Source organism: Vulpes vulpes, chromosome 11 (assembly GCF_048418805.1).
Source record: "Vulpes vulpes isolate BD-2025 chromosome 11, VulVul3, whole genome shotgun sequence".
Lineage (NCBI taxonomy): Eukaryota > Metazoa > Chordata > Mammalia > Carnivora > Canidae > Vulpes > Vulpes vulpes.
In genome coordinates this window covers 30,250,877-30,273,237 of record NC_132790.1, presented here as the reverse complement: position 1 = coordinate 30,273,237, position 22,361 = coordinate 30,250,877, and the positions used below count along the sequence as shown (strand labels likewise).

Here is a 22,361-nt window from a genome sequence, read left to right as displayed (position 1 = left end):
ATTTATTCAAGTACCTACTTTCAGTTCTTTTATATACCCAGAGGTGGAATTATTAGGTCTCATGGCAATTCTATTTTTAAATTTTTGTGGAAAAAAATCTGCACAGGTCACAATCTCAGGTTGTGAGATCAAGCCCTGCTCTGAGCTCCTTGCTCCACGAAGAGTCTACTAGAGGTTCTCTCTTTTCTTTCTTTCTCTCTCTCTCTCTCTCTCTCTCCCCCGCCCTTTCCCTTCTGTCTCTCTCCCTTCTCTCTCAAATAAATAAATCTTTAAAAAAATAGTCATCTTATTGAATGTGAAGTATGAGTATGAAATCTTATTTAATTATTTCTCCCTTCTTTTAAATTAATAAGCTTTGGGTTTTTTTACGGCACTTTTAGGTTCATGGCAAAATCGAGTGAGAAGTATAGAAAGTTCTCATATGCCCCCCTGCTCCCACACATGCACAATTTCCTCCCATGGTCAGTTTCCATATCACAGTAGTACATCTTACAGTCAGTGAACCCTACACTGATGCATCATTATCCCCCAAAGTCCTGAGTTTACATTAGGGTTCACTCTTGGTGGTGCGCATTCTATGGGTTTTGACAAATGTATGATATGAGAGAAGTTCTGGTGATGCCTCCTCCCTGTTTTTTGCCAAAATACATTTTTAGAACTGTGTAATGAAGCTCAAAAAGCACAATCAGTATTTTCCCTTTGCGCATTTCCTGGGTTAATGATAAGCCTGAATTTAAACTTATTTATACAATATGGTGTCACTGAATCTGCTTGGCAGTTCTCAAGCTCAGACCTGAGCCTTCAGATTCAGAGAGATCCTGATTCAGCTCCCAAAGCTACATTTTCTCACTTAATCTCTGTAACATTCAGTGTTTTCTTCTGTAAAATGGGATAAGATTATAATACCAAGTTCATTGAAGAGTCATGTGAATTAAATTAAATAATGTATATAAAGCCCCTTGCATTGCTTTTGAAACAGACTGGGGATTCAATAATAATTATTATCCCAAACCATTCTGAGCACCTACTTTTTGCCAACCTCTCTACTGTACCACCTGCTTGGTGATAAATCTTTATCATCTGTCCCTAACAGTAAGTGGCTTTTGAATACACATACTGAGCATTTTCATCTTTATTTATAAATTACCAATGATTCACTCTCAATTCATGTACTAAACATTAGGAAACTCTAATGCTACCTTTCTTAAGAGAGAGAGATGTTCAAATATCTTCTCCCCAAATACCAATGAGTTTGTCTTGAGCACCTAATTTTGGAGGACTCTGGTTTTGTTTATTTAAGATAAGCCTTGGCAATTTTTTTTTATCAATGGCTAGTTAGTAAAGATTTCTGACTTTCTACAGTCTTTGTTTTTTTTAATTATGATTTTATTTTAATTAAAAAAAATTTTTTTTAAGTAAGCCCTAGTCCCAGGATGGGGCTTGAACTTAAAATTCCAAGATCAAGAATCACATTCTCTACCCAGTAAACCACCCAGGCACTGCTTATGCAGTGTCTCTTGTGCTTACTCAAGTCTGCCATGGAGAAAAAAGCAGCCAGAGACAATATGCAAACAGATGGGTATGGTGGTGTGCCAATAAAACTTAGAAAAAAAAACAGGTGTTGTCCACAGTTTGCAGACCTTTGACCTACAATAACTTTTTTTTTTTTTTTAATTTTTTATTTATTTATGATAGTCACAGAAAGAGAGAGAGAGGCAGAGACACAGGCGGAGGGAGAAGCAGGCTCCATACACCGGGAGCCTGATGTGGGATTCGATCCCGGGTCTCCAGGATCGCGCCCTGGGCCAAAGGCAGGCGCCAAACCGCTGCGCTACCCAGGGATCCCTGACCTACAATAACTTGACCAGCTATTTAAATACAAATTTTCCTTAGAGGACTAAGGCCAGCAAATTTGTTAATGTGGTGAGGGAATTAGCAAATAGGAGAAGTAAGGTGATGCATATGATAGCTCCTTCGAAAATGCGTGAAGTAATTATATCATCATCATCATCGTTGTTGTATTATCCCAGTCTTAGGTGAGTAAAGGCACTGACTTCCTTATACCAGCCTCACTATGCGGAAATGATACGGAGTCTTGTGTAGACGAAGGTAGCCCTATCTGACCCTTTGGAAGCAAGATATAGTCCTTCATTTGATTTCCTCTACTACCTTTTTCTAGCATCTTGACATCCAGATACATACACATCTGAAAGGGTCAGATCTTTTCTATGAAATTTTTGGGTCCATGGACATACAAAAGATGAGTGGCTTCATGAGGAAAATAGCTCATTCATCAACAGATTTTTCTTATTGCCTGCTATGTGTCAGACATTGGGCTGGACCCTGGAGGTGGATACAGATATGAACAAGAGTAGAGGTGGTATCTACCCTTGAGGAACTCCAGGCAGACATTCTCCCTCACTTCCCTTCCAACATTGCTCTTCTCAAAGTTGCCAAGGATTTCCATGTTGATAAATCCAGTGGTCATTCTGTCCTCTAATGACTTAACCATTTTACCTGGTTGATTACACTCCTTCTGGAGCACTTTCTTCACATGTACTCCATGCTCTCCTCACTACCTACTACTTCTTCTTTCTCTTTTACTACTTCCTCTAAATCTTGAACCTCTAAGTGCTGGAGTGGCCCGGGACCCAGTTCATGGACCTCTTCTCTTTCTGCTCTATGCTTCCTTGGAACTCTTATTCAGTCTTATGGTTTAAATCCATCTGTAAGTAGATGACTCCCAGATCTGTTTTTCCAGCCTGGATCTCTGCCTGCCTTCATCTCCAAATCCATATATACACCCAAACAGACAGTAGCCTATCTCAAACCTAACTTGCCCAAAATTATTCTCTGAGTTTCTCCCTCCTGCTCATCAACCTGCCCTTCCTGTAGCAGCTCTGTCCTTTGTTTTGCTCAGGGTGAACACGTGAGAGTCTTTTTGTCTTCTCTCTTTCTCTCATGTCCCACATCCCTCTTCCAATCCATCAGCAAGTATCATCAGTTCTGCCTTCAAAAGTATATGAAGAAGAAAGTAAATGAAGAAGAAACTTCCCATCACCATCTCACTCTCATCCCGGGCATTACTCACCTGCTCTCTGACAATAGCCTCCTACCTGGTCTCCCTGTCTCCTCTTTGCCCCCTGCCAACCTGTCCTTGTCACTCCTCTGCCCAAAACCTCTCAAATATTCCACCTCAGAGGAAAGGCCAAAGTCTTTATAATGTTTCATGGGGTGCTACACATCTGTCACAGCTGCATCCCACCCTGACCTCCCTCTCTCCCTGGCTTGTCCTGTCTGGCCTCCTTGCTGCCCCCACTAACATGTGGACCCTTTTCCACCACAGCCTACGGGCCCTTGCTGGAACTTTCTTCCCACCCCACCCCCCATCCCTGCTCAGTTTGCAGCTTCCTTCAGGCCAGATCGTTCACACTTGCTGGATACAGGCCACACCTACCCAATTCTTTCCTCCCTGTGCCCTCTCTTTCTCCCCGTAATATTAATCTGCACTTAATGTGTCATCTATTTGTTGTCTGACTTCCATGTTAGACTTTAACACTCTGCAGTGGGGGCTTTCTTTCTTCAGTGCCCATACCCTAGAGCAGTACCTATTGGTGCTCAAGGAAGTAATTATATACAGGACAATGGGTGCTTTAAATCTGGAAACTGTGAAGCCCAAGAGGGCTGCAACCCCTCACATTTGCTTTAATTGGAGTAATTTTTCATTCATCTGTTTATATACTGAGTGCCAACATAAATTTCATTTTAGGAGAAAATGTCCCACTACTAAAAAAAATAATAATATTTAAAAGGTTAATTAAAAATGACTCTTCTAGGCTGTGGGCAGCCATTTGAGAGCTTGGAGCAGGTGAGTGGCATGATTCTGGAGATGAATTATGTTACCATTGCCTGTTATGAAGATGAGTCTGGCAGGGGTATGGGGTTAGCAGAGAAGGAGTGAGAACAAGAGCAGTTAGCAACAGAGGCTGTTCTCTACAAGGAGTCCAGTAGCAGAGGCTGCAGCAGGGTCAAAGGCCAAAGGTGATGACAGCATGAACTCTCAAGCAGGAATCAAAGGGACCTCAGCAAATTCTCATTTCTTTCTCCATTCTAGTAGATGGATGCTAAGCAGCATACTTAGGCCAATGCCTTCCCTTCCTGGGTGAATTAAGTGAATGTGATTATATTTCATGTATTAATGCTATGTTATTACTACTAAACATATACTATCTAGTATGTATTATATATAATAAATCCTATACCTCCATACATGTATAGGAACTTGTCTCTGCATAGACATGAATATGCATGCAGCTCCATGTTGGCTCATTAGCTTCCTTGAGTCCTTTGGAAAAGGAGGCAGAGTAAAAGTGAAGGAGTAAATAATTAGATGTCAAATAATTAAAAGTACTGTTGAGAAAGAATGCTTTTCAAATAGTTTTTTAATTGGGTTTTAATATGGCTGACTTGGAAAGTTTCTCTCCAAAGATGATGTTGATTGACAGCCTATATAGTTATTAATAACATGTAGTCAATCTGCTAGGAATATATTAAGTGTTCAGGAGAGAGAACATCAGGAAATGGCTGGCAAGGATTCAGGCAACAGTCTCTGCTTGGGACACATTGTTTTCTTGGCAGAGAATCAGTGGCCACTGCACCGAGCTGGCGTTGATGGTATATAGCATAAGATTGCCTGAGGGTCTATATCTCATGATTCTGAAATATCAACCACCTCTACTGAGACCAGAAGCCATCAGTTAAATAAATGACTCATCCTCCTGGCAGTGCATTCAGCAAACAGTTCATAATCAGGGACTCCTAACCAAAGTTTTAGTAACATCTCCTGAATACCACATCTCTGAAACTGGGCTGGGTAGCCTTTTAAAAAAATACATTTATTGTCATATTTCAAAATTTAGAGTTATTTATTCTCAAAAATTTAGAAACTAGAGATGAGCAAATGCAAGAAAATAATATTACCCCACTACATTAAAATAATTGCTCTTGCTTTCTCTGATCTGTAAACACACACACACACACACACACACACACACACACACACACACTTCACCTTTTTCTAACTTCTAAAAACAGGACCCTACTCCCTACTGAATTTTGTGATCTGCTTTTCTCATTTAACAATACGTAACATACAACTTTCTGTGTCATTACATAGTCATCTACAGGATCAGTTTGTAAGGTTACATAGTATTTCATCATATGGAATGGCAGAGTTTTTTACATTTCTTCTATTAGACATTCAAGTTGATTCCTTTTTTTTTTTTCTTCTTCACTCTTCTGCTCAATATTGCAGTGAGTACCAGCACTGGTATTTGGCCAGGTGGCACTGACACAGTAATACAGCCTGTTCTGGCTCAGCTAGTGGGTACCTATTTCATCATAAGTTTTAATATCACCCTCAGAAACATTTTTATATAAATCCATGGATTCCTTGGGATCCTTTTTTGGACTATTAGAATTTTAGGGTTATCAGAATTTAATATTTTTACAGATTTTGGTATGTTTTGGCAAACTGACCTAGTACTTACAAGTACTAGGTAACACCAGGGTGGCCAGTGTGCAAAGCCCTTCTGAGCCAAACCCTTCTGGGGTATTCATTCAAGAAGTTTGATGAGGAGAACAAAGAATGAAATAAAACCTGGTTTAGAATCAAATTAAGATAGATGTGGACAATATATTAATTGGGGAACCTGGTAAGAAACCATGGCATTTCAGATGAGGTAGTTAAGGAGAACGTGGTGAAGGGGCTTTTCTTAAAGTGCAGCCAAATTAGGAGCAACCAGGAAGCCTGGTGAGCACCCTGGGGCTAGCAACAGCTGAGAGCTGTGGCCACCCAAAGCCAAGAGGGGCAGGGTGGGGGAGCAGGTACTGGGACCTGGACGAGAGCAGTCACTGCCTTGTAGCTATAGCAAAGGGCTATCCCAGAAGAGTGATGTCCTTTCACACAGGAACACAGCCACTGCCAACCCACAGCATAGCAGGGAGGTTGCCAGGAAAGTAAACACCCCAACCTCATTCTACTCCCAGCTTTGACCTCCTGCCAAGGACTCCCATTGGCTGAACCCACCTGGAAGCCAGAGGAAGCCCACTGATCCAGGTTAAACGGTGGCCCCCAGGGCACTGAGCAGGAGGCAGAAGGGCCGCAAGGCTCTGGATAGGCACCCTGAGACAGCTGGCTGGCCCAGCTCTAGACAAAGGGCATAGGCACCAGTCTTTTCAAATCAGGGTCTGAAGACTGAGGGAAGGATGGCTTGAAGAAAAAGAAATTAAAGATGGGAAGGAAACAAAATCACAATTCTAGCCCCATCTTTTGGCTGTTGTAGGCGTTATCAGAGACATAGGGAGGTATGAGTCAGGAAATCTCTCCCCTGAGAGCATCCTGAACTGCATTTCACACTTGCCACCTCTTGCAATCCACTCCCAGCTGAGTTTTGCAGGTTTTCGGTAGCACCTGGGCACAGAACAGACAAAGGGAGGATGAGGGCGAGGTGGGGTGCTGGAGGAAGAATCAAGATGATCTTATGTAACTTACATCCTTATGAAAACTCGTTTTGCTTTTATTTTAAGGAGTGCTATTTATGAATTCTTTAGGGGGTTAAAAAGCATAAGAGATGGGTTTTTGATGAGATGTCAATAGAAAAATCTCTTAGCTCCTGAAATAAATGATGCTTCTGTTTTGGCTCCCTGTTTTTCAAAAAAGGCCATCTGTTTTCATAAACATCAACAAGAATCTCTAGCCACCTTTTCCCTCATAACCCTCTGTCTCCTTTGCACAAATGACAATATTCCCTTCATGATTCATTCCTGAAGACATTCTTCTGGGCTAAATGCTGCTGCTAAATTTGTACTTCAGTTTTCACTGTGAGAACCACATGATCCTTGCTCAGCCAGCAACTGCACTATTACAGCTTTCATTTCCCAAGTCCCAGATTGTTATACCCTTGGGTTCCAGTGGCTCCAGACTAGGCTTGATGCAACTGCTTTTTCCTGTTTCTTGAGGGACATTTGAGGTCTTTGAGGGAGCCCAGTAAATAGCACCCCTCCTTCTACCTGAGTTCTGAACAAATTGAGAGAAAAATAAAGGGTGACAGATGGAAGCCAAAATATCGTGTATATTACTGATAGTCAATAATTTGGCTTCGCAAGAGAGCTCAATCAACTTGGTAATTGATCCAGGATTAGGCAATCTGCCCCACCTGCTCATGGGCAGTGCTGGATGGGGGCAGAGGAAGAGCCAGCCCCTGGAGGAGCAGAAACGAATGTTGCCAGCTGCCAAGACGAGGAAATGTGAGGCTCAGCATAGCACACTCGGTTTATTCTTCCTCAGTTTACCTCCAGTACAACTCACTCCACTATTTGTGGATAAAGGGTCAGAGAGAAGCCAGGGGGGTTACTGATGGGGTTCCCTTTACATGGAAATAAATACCAGGAATTAGAAAAAAGTTTTCCTCCCAGCCATGGTGTGGGTCACACAGAAGCTAAAAGATGTGCCTTGCATGAGCGTAGTACATAAAATATACTCAGCAAATACTTGTTGACTTCTTGCATTCATTCACTTAACAAATAGTTGTTGAACAAAGACATAGGGCCAAGATGAAGAATTTAGCTCTTTTATTCTCGGTATAGTAGGGAGCTTCTAGCAGATGCTGAGCAAGGGAGAAACATGGTCAGATTTACATTTTTGAAAAATTACTCTTGTTGCCTTTTGGAGAATGGATTATAAGGACAAGTGCAGATGTGGAGAGACAGATTAGGAGGCTTTCTTTCACTGCTGTCCAGCAAGACGTGATGATGTCTAAGACTAATGTGAGCCCCAAGGAGAAAGTGGGGAATGGACAAGTGGGGAATAACTTGGAGATAGAGTTATCAGGACTTGCTGATGGATTGGAGTGAGGAGGAAGAGACTTGAGAGTCACATGCAGTTTTATTTGAGCAACTGAATGGATTAGAGATAAAGTAGACAGGGAGGGACAGGTTTAGGGTAAATGAATGATGGTGTCCCTGGACTACCCAGGCTCTTTTGGAGGCTTGTGTTGAGCTGATCATACATCCCTGTTTGTCTGAGGCAGTCCTGGTTTATACTTACTGACCCAGAATAATGATTAAGAATGCTTGCTTTCAGGGGCGCCTGGGTGGCTCAGTCAGTTAAGCATCTGATTCTTGATCTCAGATTTGTGAGTTCAAGCCCCACATTGGGCTCCATGCCCAGCATGGAGCCTCCTTATTAAAAAAAAAAAAAAAAAAAAAGGAATGTTCCCTTTCACCCTCAAGAGTGGCTTGCTTTGGATGATGAAGTACCTGGTCACTCGTGCTTAGAAAGAATTTTGAGCTACTAGAGAAATATTGTAAATGTGCTTTGAAACGTGAAAAATAGTGTGTAAATGAAAAACATCAATCAGCATTTGTTATGTTAATGAAGATTTGTCCAAAAGCTGCATCTTCTTTGCTCATTAACTTACACTGTTATTTTAGGTTACCTTCTTCTATTGCCTGATTCACCTTCTACACTGTGTGTCTCCCAACCCTGGCATGGAACTCTGTCCCTGCATCCTCCTCCTCTACCTCCTCCCTCTCCTCCCTGCCCCAGCCTTCCTGCAGGTGCCAATGAAAAAACACATAAAAAACACATACTTCATTGCCCTATGGGGGTTCTCCGTTTGAAGGAACCCAATGGTTAATGTTTTTTTGTAGGTCAAGCTTTAAATACTACACAATGGTTCCCCACTCTACCACTTTTTCTTGGCTAGGTTCACCTCAAGGAAGACTCAATCTTATAAAACAATCCTTATCTGTCCTGGCTCCCAGAGAACTTTGTGAAAATGGACATACCCACTTTGCAACTGCCTTCCCTTCTTAAAAATGTCTAAATATACAGTTGTGCCCGCAGAGACTTTTGCATTTTACACAAATGTCATAGCTCTGTATATTTGCTGGCTGAGACATGTCCCAGTTTGGAGGAGGACAATGGTAGGTGCCCTGGTGGTGGTCCCAGCCCCAGTCCCAGTGGGACACCTGCAAAATACTCCCTTCTCACCTGCCCTGGTCTTCATCTCCTCACTGTAAAATAGGGGAAGGGGTCTCTCCCACCTTTTTAATTGCTTCCAACCCGCTACTTGTTTTCATGATGTAAGAGGAAAACGTACTGTGCAGTCATGATGCCTGTGGGCCCAGGGAGGATTATGGCACCGTCCTTATTTCTCAAGTTGAATTTCCAACTGATCTGAGCCCTGTGATCCTCTGATGGCTCCCCTCCCCCGCTTCTCCTTCCCAGCAGATCCTAAACCAAGGACATTTGCACCATCTGTGTGATGCTCATCCCTAAAGATCTCTCAGACTTTAGTATTAATTTATATTCGTTTGTTCGGACTGCTAAAACCAAGTACCACAAGCTCGTGACTTATGTAACAGAAAGTTTTTGTTTAGAAGCCAGAGGTCTGAAAGCCAAGGTGTTGGCAGGGCTGAGACCTTCTGAGGTCTGTGATGGAGAGTGTGTGCCCAGCCTCTCCACTGGCTTATGGTGGTTGGCGAGCATCTTTGACCTTCTTTGGCTTCGAGACACATCGGCCCTGGTTCTGCCCTCACTTCCACATGGCATTCTTGCTGTGTGCACATCTGTCTCCAGATTCTTCCTTCTTAAAAATACATCAGTCCTATTGGATTCGGGGTCCAGCCTCCTCCTGTACATCCTCATCTTAACTGATTATGTCTGCAATAACTCTGTTTTCACGTAAGGTCACAATTTGAGGTACTGGGGGTTGACTTTAGCATGTGAGTTTGGGGGACACAATTCAACCCATAAAAGCTGTTTTAGCTACAGTCCACTGCTATAGCTAACACTGCTTTGCCTCACAGATGACCACTGGCCCATAGCCAACTGTCCAGTGCTGGACTCCCCAATGTGGCAAAGTCTAATTTGTCCATCTTCCTACCCAAGTGTGGATGACCCTTGGAAGGAATGGGCCAGATTTTAAATAATCATTTGACACCCAGTCTTCCAGAGAAGAGCAGTGGCTTGCCCAAGGTGTGAAACAACTGGTGTGTGTTGGAATTAGAACTAGGGTAGATGTCTCCTAGCTCCTCGTATGTGTAAAATCTGTTTGGCTTTGGACTGTGTGTCAGGATATTCTGAATGTGTATCTTTTACTGCCTTGGTCTCCAACCACGGTGGGACTGGTAGTGGCTTGTGGTTAAGTATTGGCTTCATCATTGTTCATGGGGGAGGGAGGGTATCACACGGTCTGACACTGGATCTTGTAAAGAAAACCATCTCAGAGAGCCCGAGCATGACCAGAAATTTGTTAAATTAACAGTCTCTGGGGGAGTGTCAGTCACTGCAGCAGAAATGTGCTGATTAAAGAGACAGCGTGGGGGGAGGGGAAGGCCTGGGAGACCTGGCTCCGCATCCACTGCCTATATGCACTGGCTTTGTGATGTCGAGCTGGTTACTTAACCTCTCAGAGTTCCATTGCCTTCCCTCTCATGACCCTAGCAGGAGAGGAACCTAGCTGCTTTCCAATTGCTGCCAAGGCCAAGAGTCTGAACTTCATTCTATCTGTTATCTATTGCTGTATAATAAACCACCCAAAACTTGGTTCTTTAAAACAATTCTGTATTTTTGCTTCCCTGTCTGTGGGTCAGCTGGGCAGTACTGATGATCTGCATGAAGCATGGCTGGGTTCATTCATCCCTCTGAAGTCAGCTTAGGGTGACCAGCCCTCCACATTTGCCAGGGACTGAAAGGCTTAAGTGGGTGTGAAGTATTCAGTTTTAAAGCTAGAAAGTCTGGGGGCACCTGAGTGGCTCAGTGGTTGAGTGTCTGCCTTTGGCTTCAGGTTGTGATCCCGGGGTCCTGGGATCAAGTCCACATCAGGCTCCCTGCAGGGAGGCTGCTTCTCCCTCTGCTTATGTCTCTGCCTCTCTCTGTGTCTCTCATGCATAGATAAATAAAATCTTTTTTAAAAAATAAAAAAATAAAGCCAGGAAAGTCTGAGGCGAAAGTGGGGTGAGTTGGTCACCCTCCATCAGCTGGTGGAAGGGCTGAGGGCTGATTGTCATGGAGGGTAATGGAGATATGAGGGGAGGGGTGACTGGGCACGTACCTCTTGTGGTCCAGGAGACTAGCCTGGGCTTGATTGCCTGGTGGCTGAGCAAAATGCTAAGAGAGCAGGAAGACATGAGCTCAGAACTTGCACATGATCACTTTACCTCATCCTGTTGGTTAAAGCAAGTTACGAGGTCACCCCAGATTTAACAGACAGGAAAATGGTTTCCACCTCTTGATAGGAGCTGCAGTCACATTGCAAAGGGGGATGTGGATACAAGGAGGGCAAGAAATGTGTCAATTTTACAATCAATCTACTACAAACACTAAGAGCTCTGGTTTCTGCAGCAGTCAGATACCATGTCTGCCAGCCCCCAGGATACCAGGAGCCCCAAGTGTGATGATGAAGCAGAGCAGGCTTTGGGCCTCCCAAAGACTCATCTTCGTGTCTTGCTTTTCCCCCCTCTTAGCCCTAAATGGAATACCTTTCCTCGTTGCCTGGCCAACTCTTCTCTTCTGGAATGCAGCTTGGTAGTCACTTCCTCCAGGAAGCCCATCCTGACCTCCCATGGGTTGAGCATCCCCTCACCCTCCCTCCACCAGGCTACCACCTCATGCTCCCATAGCCCTCTATGCTTCCCTGTATCACAACACGGATCACTAGTACCAGCACTGCGGAGCCTGGGAACTCCTTGCCTTCAGGGATGGTTGGATTCGTCTCTGCATCCCAGTACCCCACTGAGGGCATGGAGCAGAGCACATGGAGCTTTAGAAGTGGCTTGAGGTCACTGCTAATTAAAGGCCCAGTTTGAATGGGAGCTCGGGTCTCTTGAGCCCCAAAGTTATCGTCCTGGCCCCCTCCACTCAGGGAGGTCTAGTCAGCAGTACACATCAGCATCATCTTGCCCCCATCCACCAACCACAAGACAATGATCTAACTGCGGCCCCAGCTCTGCTAACTGGTTCATGCTTTTTTGGGTGTTGGCGCTGTCAAGGGTGAAAATATACACACAGAATGACAATAATGATGTGGCTGTCAGTGTGGAAGTCAGACCTGCATCAGGCTCTACCAGCCACAGTGGTGTGACTCCTTCTTTATTTTTAATTTTTAATTTTTATTTTTTCAGAATCCCTGCAGGCCCTATGGACACAGAAGGAGCCAGTTTGGGGAAGGAGAGAACCAGGCAGTCCTGGATCCTCCTCCATTGGTGTCTCATCCTGGGCCCCACACTGAGGCTCTCTCTGTATCCTGACCATTTCCCCTCCTGCCTGCCCCTTCTCCTCCACCCATAGCCACCACCCTATGTGAGGCCAGTCCCTTCACTCTAAGGTCCAAACAGCCTCTACACTAGGCTTTCTGCCTCCACGTTCACACATCCACCTTGAAGTCCGAGTGTACTTTCAAATGCAGAAGAATGTGGTGATTAAGAGCAAAATGCAGGAGCCAGACCATCCAGCTTTTGCCACTCCTGGCTGGGTAGCCTGGGTCATTTTCTTAACCTCTCTGAGTCTCCTCATTTGTCAGTGAAGATAACGATAGCACCTTTGTCTTAGGGTTGCTTTGAGGATTAGCTGCAGTAATATGTGTATGGTGCAGTCGTGCTCAATATATGTTAGGCATTAATGTTATCATCCCTACTTTGTTTCAGACCCTTTAATGGGTCCCCAGTGGCCACAAGTTGAAGTTCAAGCTCCTATTACAAAGATCAGGCTTCTGCCCTTTATGTTTTCCCCTTCTCCCTGCCTTGAACACAGATACAATGCTTGGAAGTATAGCAGCCACCTTGCAACTGAGAGGAAAATGTTAAGGATGGCAGAGCTGTAAAGGATCCCGGGGCTTTAGTGATACTGTTGGACCACTGTGCCAGCCTGAACCACTTTCCCCAGACGACTTATTGCATGAAACAAATAAACTTCACATTCGTTTAAGAGGGCAAGGGGAATCCTAGCTTCTAGGCCTGATGTTCATGAGTCTCCATAAGCTGGTCCCTCTTCCCTCTGCAACCTCATTTCTGAAATCCTCTTCCACCCCCCACTCCTCAACTTGATGTTCTAGCCATACTGAACTAACTACCTGGAGTTCCTTCCACACACCAGTCCGTTTGGTGCCTCTCAATTCTTGTTCATGCTTTCCTCACTTTAATTCTGTCTGGAACTTCCTGACCCTCTCATCTGTTTTCTGCCTGGCAAGCTCCTATTCATCCTTCAAAACCCTGCTCTGAAATCAACTCCTCAATGAAGATGTAACTGGCTTTTCCATTCTTGACAAATTAATCACCACCTGCCTACAGAATTGAGATAGTGTCTGAGTTTGATTCCCACCTCTGCCATCTACTAGTGACTAACCTCTCTGTGCCTCAGTTTTCTCAGGAGTTAAATGAAGCAAATAATAGGATTTTATGAAGGTTACATAAGATACTAAACATTGGTAGACTTAAAACAGCCAATAGCATATACTCAATAGATGTCAGTTATCACCCTTTTCACCATTCTTATGCTTCCAGGTGTGTCATCCCTACTCACTCATAAATCTCTCAAGGGCAGGGCCCTGTCAGATTCCTCTCTGAAGCTCCTGTCCCTAACACAGCATCTGGCACACACAGGGGACATCAGGAACTGGGTTGACTTAGCCTTTGAAATTTTCTTAGAAAGCCGAGCATGTTCCATCCCCTTGGCATTGCTAGAAATGGAACTGATGAGGCCTGGAAGAAGAAATAACCTCCACTTCCCACTCTGGGACCTTTCTTAGTGAGATTGCTAGTGGAGCCTTTCTTGACCTATGTATGTCTGTCCAAGGAGATAAAGGTGGAAGTCCTCCACGGAGTGGAAGGGCCATTCAAACACTGTCAGCACCTCAGCTGCTGCTGCTGCTGCAGATTCATGACAGCAGTGTGCATGGAGTGTAAGCCAGTGGAGCCTGTTCTGGGTTCCAGTCCCCTCTGGATCTGGTCAGAACCCAGATGAACCTCCCTATTCAGAGTGAAAAAGGTATGTCTGATTCTCCCATGTTGTCAAAGTTAGGCAAACCTGGGTGCCTCTGGCATTTTCTAGCTTTGTGGCTTAGACATATGATTTCAGCTCTTTGAACCTCAATTTCCACATCTGTTAAAATGGGTTTAGAGCATAGGATTGTTGTGAGGATTAAATGGAACAGCTTAAGTAAAGCACCTGGTACAGAGCCTGGCATTCAGTAAGTGCTCAACAAATGTCCCTTCCCTTTTCTCTCCCATGCTCTTCCTCCCAGCCTACCTGTGCAGTTGGGCCAAGAGGAGTCCCGTCATCCCAACAACAGGGGCTTGGGTGTGTGATAAGCAGGCGGGTTCTCAAAATTAAACATGCTGCGTTCACCCAGGATGTGCTCTAGGAGCCCCCAGGCAGAGGAGCCACATGGTGCTTGCATATACAACTCACTTGAAACATAACCCAAGCTGCAGAAATGGTTCCAGCGGGGCTGAAGAATCACCTGGTCTTGTGCGAACATGGACCATGGTGACTTGACCGCACTGCAAGGGTTGGCCTGCTGAGCAGCCGACTGGAACTGCTAGCACCAGGAGTCCCCCCAGGGCCCCGGCCAACTGCCCTGCAGCTAGGAGGGAGACCTTCCAGGGCCTGCTAGGCAAAGCCTGGAAGCCTAATGCCCTAACCAGACGGGTGTCTGAGCAGCCATAGGGGATGGGGGAGGACTCAGCAGGGACTCAAGATCTCATCTCATCTAGGTCTTTACCCTAGGGGCTTGTCGTTTCATCTCTGGACACTTGTTTCCTCGTCTGCAAAATGAAACTAAGGAGGACTCAACATAGTAAATATTGGGATTCCAGGGGAGAAGATAATACCCACCTTCCAATTCATTGTAATAGAGGAATCAGATACATAATAACAATAGTAAATACATAGCATTCTTGGCACAGGTTAGGTGCAAACCTGTAGCTAGCACTTACTGTTTGTCAAGCTCTGTTCTGAGCACTTCACAATATAATGTAATCCTCATGATAATTCTCTAAGGGAGGTATTACTATTATCCCAGTTTTACAGATGACAGCACCAAGGTACTGAAAGTTTCATTAATTTGCCCCAAACCTTACAACTAGTAAATGGCCAACCCGGATGGAATGCTGGGTGGCCGGCTTTCAGAGGCCGTGGGGTTGAACAGTACATGGCTCTGATGACAATGGAAAGTACACAGTGCAACTTCAGCTCTGTAGCTAGAGGCATCTGCTAACCCCTAATTCACCCTGGAATTAGACAGCCTCTCCATTCCATGGAGAAAAGAAGAGGTTCACTTTCTGTAGGCCATTTGGGGGTAGGGGTGGGGGTGGCAAGACAGGTCCAGTTCTGCCTTCCAAATCTGCCTGTCCAATAGCTGCCACTCCTCTCAGAGCACGTGTTAGCTTCCTAGGTCTGCCGCGACAAATTGCCATAAACTTGGTGACTTAACACAACAGAAATGCATTCTCTCACAGGCCTAGAGACTAAGAAGTCCCAAATGCAGGTGTGGTTGGTAAGGTTGGTTCCTTCTGGAGACCCTTAGGGAAAATGTATTCCATGACTCTTTCCTCGCATTCTTTTTTTTGTTGTTGTTTGTTTGTTTTTTATTTATGATAGTCACACACAGAGAGAGAGAGAGAGGCAGAGACATAAGCAGGCTCCATGCAGGAAACCCAACGTGGGACTCGATCCCGGGTCTCCAGGATTGCGCCCTGGGCCAAAGGCAGGCGCCAAACCGCTGCGCCACCCAGGGATCCCCCTTTCCTCGCATTCTTGTTGCTCCTGCGCTGCACATGCATCCCTCCAGCGTCTGCTGCATCGTCATATGACATACGACAGTCTCCTCTGGGCCTTGTGCTGTCCTTTTCCATCCTCTACAAGGATATTCTCATTGAATTTAGAGTGCACACTGATAGTATAAGAACGTTTCTAGATATTTATCTTAATTACACCTGCAAAAACCCTGATTCCAAATAAAAACCCTGATTCTGAGGTTCTCAGCACACATGGATTTTGGGGGGACATCCTTCAACCACAACATGGAGATCAAGTGAGGGAGTAAGAGAAGCCACGAGTGTTTCTCCAAAGGCAGTTTCTCCATAAGGAAACATGATACAGGAGATCCTCCCATCTTAGTAGGTACTGGGCTGTTGTTTTTTGTTTTGTTTTGTTTTTTTAATGGAAGGTGAAACAACAGTGGCCAAAACCTAACAGATGCTTGTTTCTCTTGCACATAAAAGCTCAGCTGGGGAATGGAGAAGTTCTGCTTCACAAGGTTCTGTAGGGACTGAGGCTTGTTCTGTCTAACTGCTCTGCCCTGCCCTAGATATGCCCTCAATCCCAAAGATAGCGATGGCTCACAGAGGGGGCCATGCTTTAGCCGGCAGGTGGTGAAACAGGAAGTGGAGGGTACCCAGCTTCCTTCTAAGAGTGCGACCAAGAAATTGCATATGACCCCTCCACTCAGCCCATTGGCCAGAACTTAGCTGGTCACACCTTGCTGCAAGGGAATCTGGGAAATCTAGTCTTGGCTGACCAGCTAAATCTCAGGGGATTCTACTTTCTAAAAGAAAGACAGGGAGATTGATCATTGAAGGTCAGCTAGCATAAAGTATGGGAAGCCCCTGGCACGTGGTAGGTGGTCAGCAAATGATGAGTTTGCTCTTCTGCTGTGATATTGCTAATAACATCTCACTGGCCCCGTGCCAGCAAACCTCTACATTTTCCATTGACCCTGTCACCTATCACAGTAACCCAAACCCAGACCAATCATGACTTCATATTCTTGAGACAGTCCACTCCTTTCCATATTTCTTCACTTGGCTCACAAAGCCTGCTGCTCTCCAGGCCTGCCTGCCTCCCTCCCTTCAAGCTCATCCCTGGACTCCAGGTTACAAAGCCTTGGAGGGAGCCTCTCAAGTTCCCTGTAGCTCTGCCTGCCAGGAATCTCCTGTGTCTTGGAATCTGAACCCCCAGGCACTGCACGTTCTGCCCATGCTGAGTGGTTGCCTTCCTGCATGCTGGAGGAGTTCGTGGAAAGAATTCTCTGGCATTAGAGGGTGAAAGTCAAAACAGTAATTACAAGAACATCTGCTCCTGAGTGGAAAGCGTATCCTCTGAACACTAGGACACATGCCTGCACAGTTCAGCAAGCTGGATGCTGAAATGGAAGGGAATGTCCTGGGAGTGAGGACTAATGGACCCAGCCAGGATGGAGGCTGTGCTTCCTGGCAGGACGCTGTGCTGAGGAGTAAGGAGGAGCAAGTATAGGTGGTGAGGGGCTAAGTGAGTGAGTACAGGGCAGAGGGAGTGAGTGAAGAAAGGAAAAAGGGAGTGAATCAATGAGTAAATGAAATATAAGTGAATGAATGAATAAGTGAATGTGATTTTGAGTAAATTAATAAGTGAAAATTTGAGGAAATGAATATGAACAAAGGAATGAATGAATGAATGAATGAATGAATGAGTAATTAAGTGAAGAGCTGAAAAGTAATGGAGAAAGTGATTGAGTGGACGTGGGAGTGAGCCAGCAGTTGAATTACTCTTCTTGGCAGACAGGATTGGCAGCAAGACTGGAATTATGGGGCAGGACTGGAACCTGAATCCAGATGGAGGCTCAAGGTCAGGCTCCTAGCTCCTAGCTAACAGAGTAGAACCAAGGCTCAAACCCTGGCTGTCTCGAACCAAGGGGTGTCTATAGCTTCCTGTGCTTTGGCTGATGTAAATATACTTTGTAGGGGGGAAAAAATGAACCTCACCTTCCAAAATGAACCTTAGCAAAATTGTCTGGTGCAGCTAAAAAAACCTTAAGGTCCTCCAGGTATTTTGTATTTATTGCTGTGATTCCAAGGTAGATTTTCTTACTTTAGGTTATGTGCATTGGGCAGCAAATTTACAGAAAGTCCTGAGGGAGGGACCAGACAAGGCCTCCAAGGGTAGGGAGGCAAATTGCCCAGGATGCAGGAGGCAGGGTCCCTGGGTCCCCTGTGAACTGTGAACTTCTGAGAGCAGAGGGAAGCTGAGCTAGTGTTGGGCTTGCTGGTAGGACAAGCTTTGGGATGAGTGCCTTTTCCCTTTTCCCCTGGGCCTGGGCTAGTAGAATGTTCTGCTCAGAAGTTTTGATCTCTCAGTTCATTTCAGCCATGCATTCTTAGGCACTTGCTGACTGTGCATTGCTATAGATACAATGACAAGAGCATACAGTCCTAGGCCTCGTGGAATTCAAAGCAGTGTTGCCAACAAACAAACCCACCATACGCTATAGTGTAATTGTGGTGGCAAGCAGGGGGCTGCAGGACCGCAGAGAGGGGAAGGTCAGAGAAGGTGTCACAGGGTGGGTGGCCCAGGACCTAGGCCTTGGAAGACGGCCAGAAGTTTGAGACAGTTCAGGCAAACACACAGCATGAACAGAGTCATGGAGGGATGAAAGGATCGTGAATGTCCATGAAACCCATAGCTCTGAAAACTGCATGGCTAGCTAGCAGGAGGGGGTCCTGCTGAGTTCCAGAAGGCAGGTCCTAGGTCTTATTCACCACCACAGCACAGTGCTGCGAGCACAATTCTGGGTGCATAGAAGGTGTTAGTAAGCATTTGTTGGTTGCGTGCGTGCCTGTATGAAGGTGTGAAAGAAGGAGAAAGCCAAGCAAAGGGGGAGAAAGGAAAGTAGAAAGTACAGAGAAGTCAGGGGCTTGCTCTGAGTTGTCAAGCAGGTTGCTGGGCAAAGCCCAGGGTTTTAGAGACCTGTACAAGGGGAGCAGGTCCAGGGAAAGTTGGGTCTGTGGGTGACCTGCAGTCATGCCCCAGTCAGCACCTGGCTCACAGTTAGCAGTAGAGGTATTTTGGATAAATGGGTGAAGCTTGATATCTGTTCTTGAATGTGTATAAGAATAAGACAGTTAAAGTTACATAACATGGACAGTGGCTTGGGCACCCCTCAGCCCTTTTTTGGTAACTAATTACAAGCTGAAACAGCCTTCTAAAATGGTCTTCTCTAGCCTCCTTCTATTATGGGTGAGGAAACCGAGGTCTAGAGAGAAGTGGTTTGTCCTTCTGCATTTCAATGGATGGGATTTACATTTTTGATTGAAGACCTAGAAGCCCAAATTCTGTTTCTTGCACCGCCACTGTTTTCTTCATTGAAATGAGTGATCCCTCCTTTCCTACCCATCCCATTCGCTGCACAAATACTCAGTGAGCACCCCCTGTGTTGGGTTTTGCCCCAAGTTCTGGGGGAGAAGAGAGAGAAGTCATCCCCCTACCCTGCCCAGGCCCTCATCCAGATCACATTATCTCAACTCCTGTCAGGTAATAATTTTGAAACTGCATATCTATCTGCCATTCCACCTGACTTTAAGCTTCTCAGGGGCATTTTTCATTTTTATGCTGCCTTTAATTCTTTCTGGAGCAAGATGGAGAGTTGAAGCATATGTTAATTTATGTATCGATTATTTTTTTTGTCCTTTGGATCCAAAGCTTCTTGCCCTGGTAGGCATCCACTAGAGATACCCACTGGAGACGGCTAAAGAAGCAGATAATCTTCCAAAGGGTGAGAATCACACCAGCGGGGGAAGCACAGGGGTCATGGAAGCTGAGAAGATAGGCTTCCAATCTAATCAGAGGGTGAGGAGGGAGGGTTTTGGAAGGAGGTAACCTGCATCTTCCAGGACAGGAAGGCAGTATTACCCAGAGGATGATTAGATGGCAAAGAGAAAGGGTCAGGGTGCCCAAGACCTGAGAGAGCCTGGTCCACTTGAGGGTCTGCTAGGGACTTCTGATGATGCCAGAAGCACACGCTTCACCTCTCCCCACTCCATGACTCCCCAATAGGGTATGTATTACCCACAATAAGAGGGGGACTGAGTACTACGTTTCCTGTGCTGGCAAGCCCCTGGCACATGGCTCTCCCACACACGGGACTCTGTGAATGGGGCTTCGGTGCCAGCTTCTGCTACAGTGGCCAGCATGCAGGGCACATGCTACAGTCACTTCCCCAGGCTGCCAGTCCAGCAGAGCCAGAACTCAAGCCTAGGCCCCGTCCCTCTGGAGCCTATGTATTGACCTGGCCATTCTGGGGAGTGCCATGGACCAGCCTTGGTTTTGTTTCATTTCTCTTTTTTCCATCCTCCCTCCCTCCCTCCCTCCCTCCCTCCCTCCCTCCCTTCCTTCCATTTTATTTATTTATTCATGAGAGACACAGAGAAAGGCAGAGACATAGGCAGAGGGAGAAGCAGGCTTCCTGCGGGGACCCTGATGTGGGACTCGATCCCAGGATCATAACGTGAGCCAAAGGCAGATGCTTAACCACTGACCCACCCAGGTGCCCCTAGTCCCCTAGAAGGCAACAGGTAGGTAGGCTGGGTTGGTTGGGGGGCAGCGGATGGAGAGGAGTTAATGGAAGTCCAGGAACCCAATCAAGAGGCAAGTTCAGAAACTAAATGTGACCCAGATGCACATCTGCATGCTTGTAACCCAGATTTCAGGAAGAAAGCTAAGGCCAGGATATTCTTAGAGTGGAAAGGAGGGAGGGAGGGAGAGAGGGGGAGGAGGAGGGCAAGCAAGCTAGCAAACTCTGCTTGGAAGCAAACATCAACTATTATTTAAACATCAAATATTATTAGAGGAAAAACCAGCAGGTTTCCGGAGCAAGCACTCCAGAATCTATCTGGATAGGTTGCTCTTGCTCTGGGGTTAATATGAGGAAATAGCATTCTTAAGCACCCATATTAACCTGTCTGTTGTTCTATGGACTGTGACAGCTGCATTTTACATCTTAATGGCTAACCATTTATTTCATGCAAAAAAAAAAAAAAAAATTAGCCCGTGAAGCAGCTACTCAAGGCTGGAAGCTTTGCCCCCAAGAAATGGGTTTCAAGGCAGAAGCTCCAAGTAGGCTTTAAGTGGGTTCCTCAAGAAGCCCCCACTGTGCGCCCCCTTTCATTTACACAGATCCTCAGGCTGCCTGCCTTTTCCAGGTACCCTTCTGGCTTGCCTCTCTAGCCCTTCCTCTGGGCTGTTGTGGGCTCTCTACAGAGAAGAGCCACTCTCTTTGATAACAGTTCAGCCACAGTGACAAATCAAGATATGGAAGGGTCCACGTACTGAGAAAAGGCAGTGAGAGCAAGGAGAGCAGAGGAAGAGGACCAAGCTGGACCAGCTTCCACAAAGAGAAGGGATGTGACCTCTATCAGCAGAGGAGGGTGAGGAGCGATCTCAAGAATAGCTACACTTGCATTGTACCAACCACCTGCCTGGCTTTGTTCCAGGAACTTTAAATGTATTATTTAATCCTCACAACAACCCTTGGGAGGGAGGCACAATTATTATCCCTTTTGAGGTAAAAGAAGAAACCGGGGCCCAGAGAAGTGAAGTGCAAGTGATACAGCTCTGAGTAGAGTGGCCAAAATTAGACTGAGTATTCTGGGTCCAGAGTCCATGATTTTAACCCCATGCTTAAACCCCCTCCAACAAACCTTCACATCTAAGAAGTATTTATTGAGCGCTTGCTATATGCTATGCACTGCTCTAGATGCACAAAACAGACACAGATTAATTGAGGGCCACTGTGTGCCCGGCCCCCTGAAGACATCCCCTGAGGACATCCTGTGAAAGAGGCAAAAATGGACACTGCCCATTCTGGCTGGGGAATAGACATTAATCAGTCATGCAAGTAAGTATATAATTACAAGTGCCCTGAAGAATGTAGAGTAGAGAAAGCTGTCCTGGCCTGAGGAGCAGAAGCAGGTGACTCCTGGAAGAGGAATAGGCATTTGCTCCAAGAGGATAATGGCTTGAAAGATGGCTGGTTTGCATGGAATTCAGCAAACAAGGGGTGGGGTGGGGGGGAGATGGTGTTAGCCATGGGGGTTGGAAACAATGTAGAAATGTAATGTTTAGTGAGGTGCAATAGGAAGTTCTTGAGGGGCTAGAACAGAATCCTATAATGTTTGGCACAGTTTCCAAAGCTTTTTCCATCTGCTTTTTGTGGCCTGAAAGCAGTCTGGTAAAGCAGGCAAGTTTAAGGTTCTTGTCCTGGCCTCATAGAACATTGAAGTTCCTCCAAAATGATCATGAAGAGTTGGAAGAGCGAGGCTGAGGGTCTAGGTCTTCCTGTGGCAGGGGCTCAGGGCTGGCCAGAGAGGAGACAGGAGGCCTCCCCTCCTGCACGCAGTGTGAGCCCTGGCACCGGTTGACGGGGTGGGGGATGGGGTGCGGGGGGAAGCTTGCGGGGTTTGGGCCCGGGCTCTGATGTGGGAGGGTCCCGCGCTGTGCCTGGCACACGGTAGGTGCTCAGTGAACGCCCATGCCCCTTCCTTTA

The 22,361-nt window shown here is 45.8% G+C and overlaps 1 protein-coding gene across 12 annotated transcripts in view; it reads left to right on the top strand.

Moving 5' to 3' along the window:
- Nucleotides 1-22,361, top strand: part of TENM4 (teneurin transmembrane protein 4) — a 2,793,707-nt gene that overhangs the window by 2,331,283 nt on the left and 440,063 nt on the right. The gene's annotated exons all lie outside the window — the stretch shown is intronic.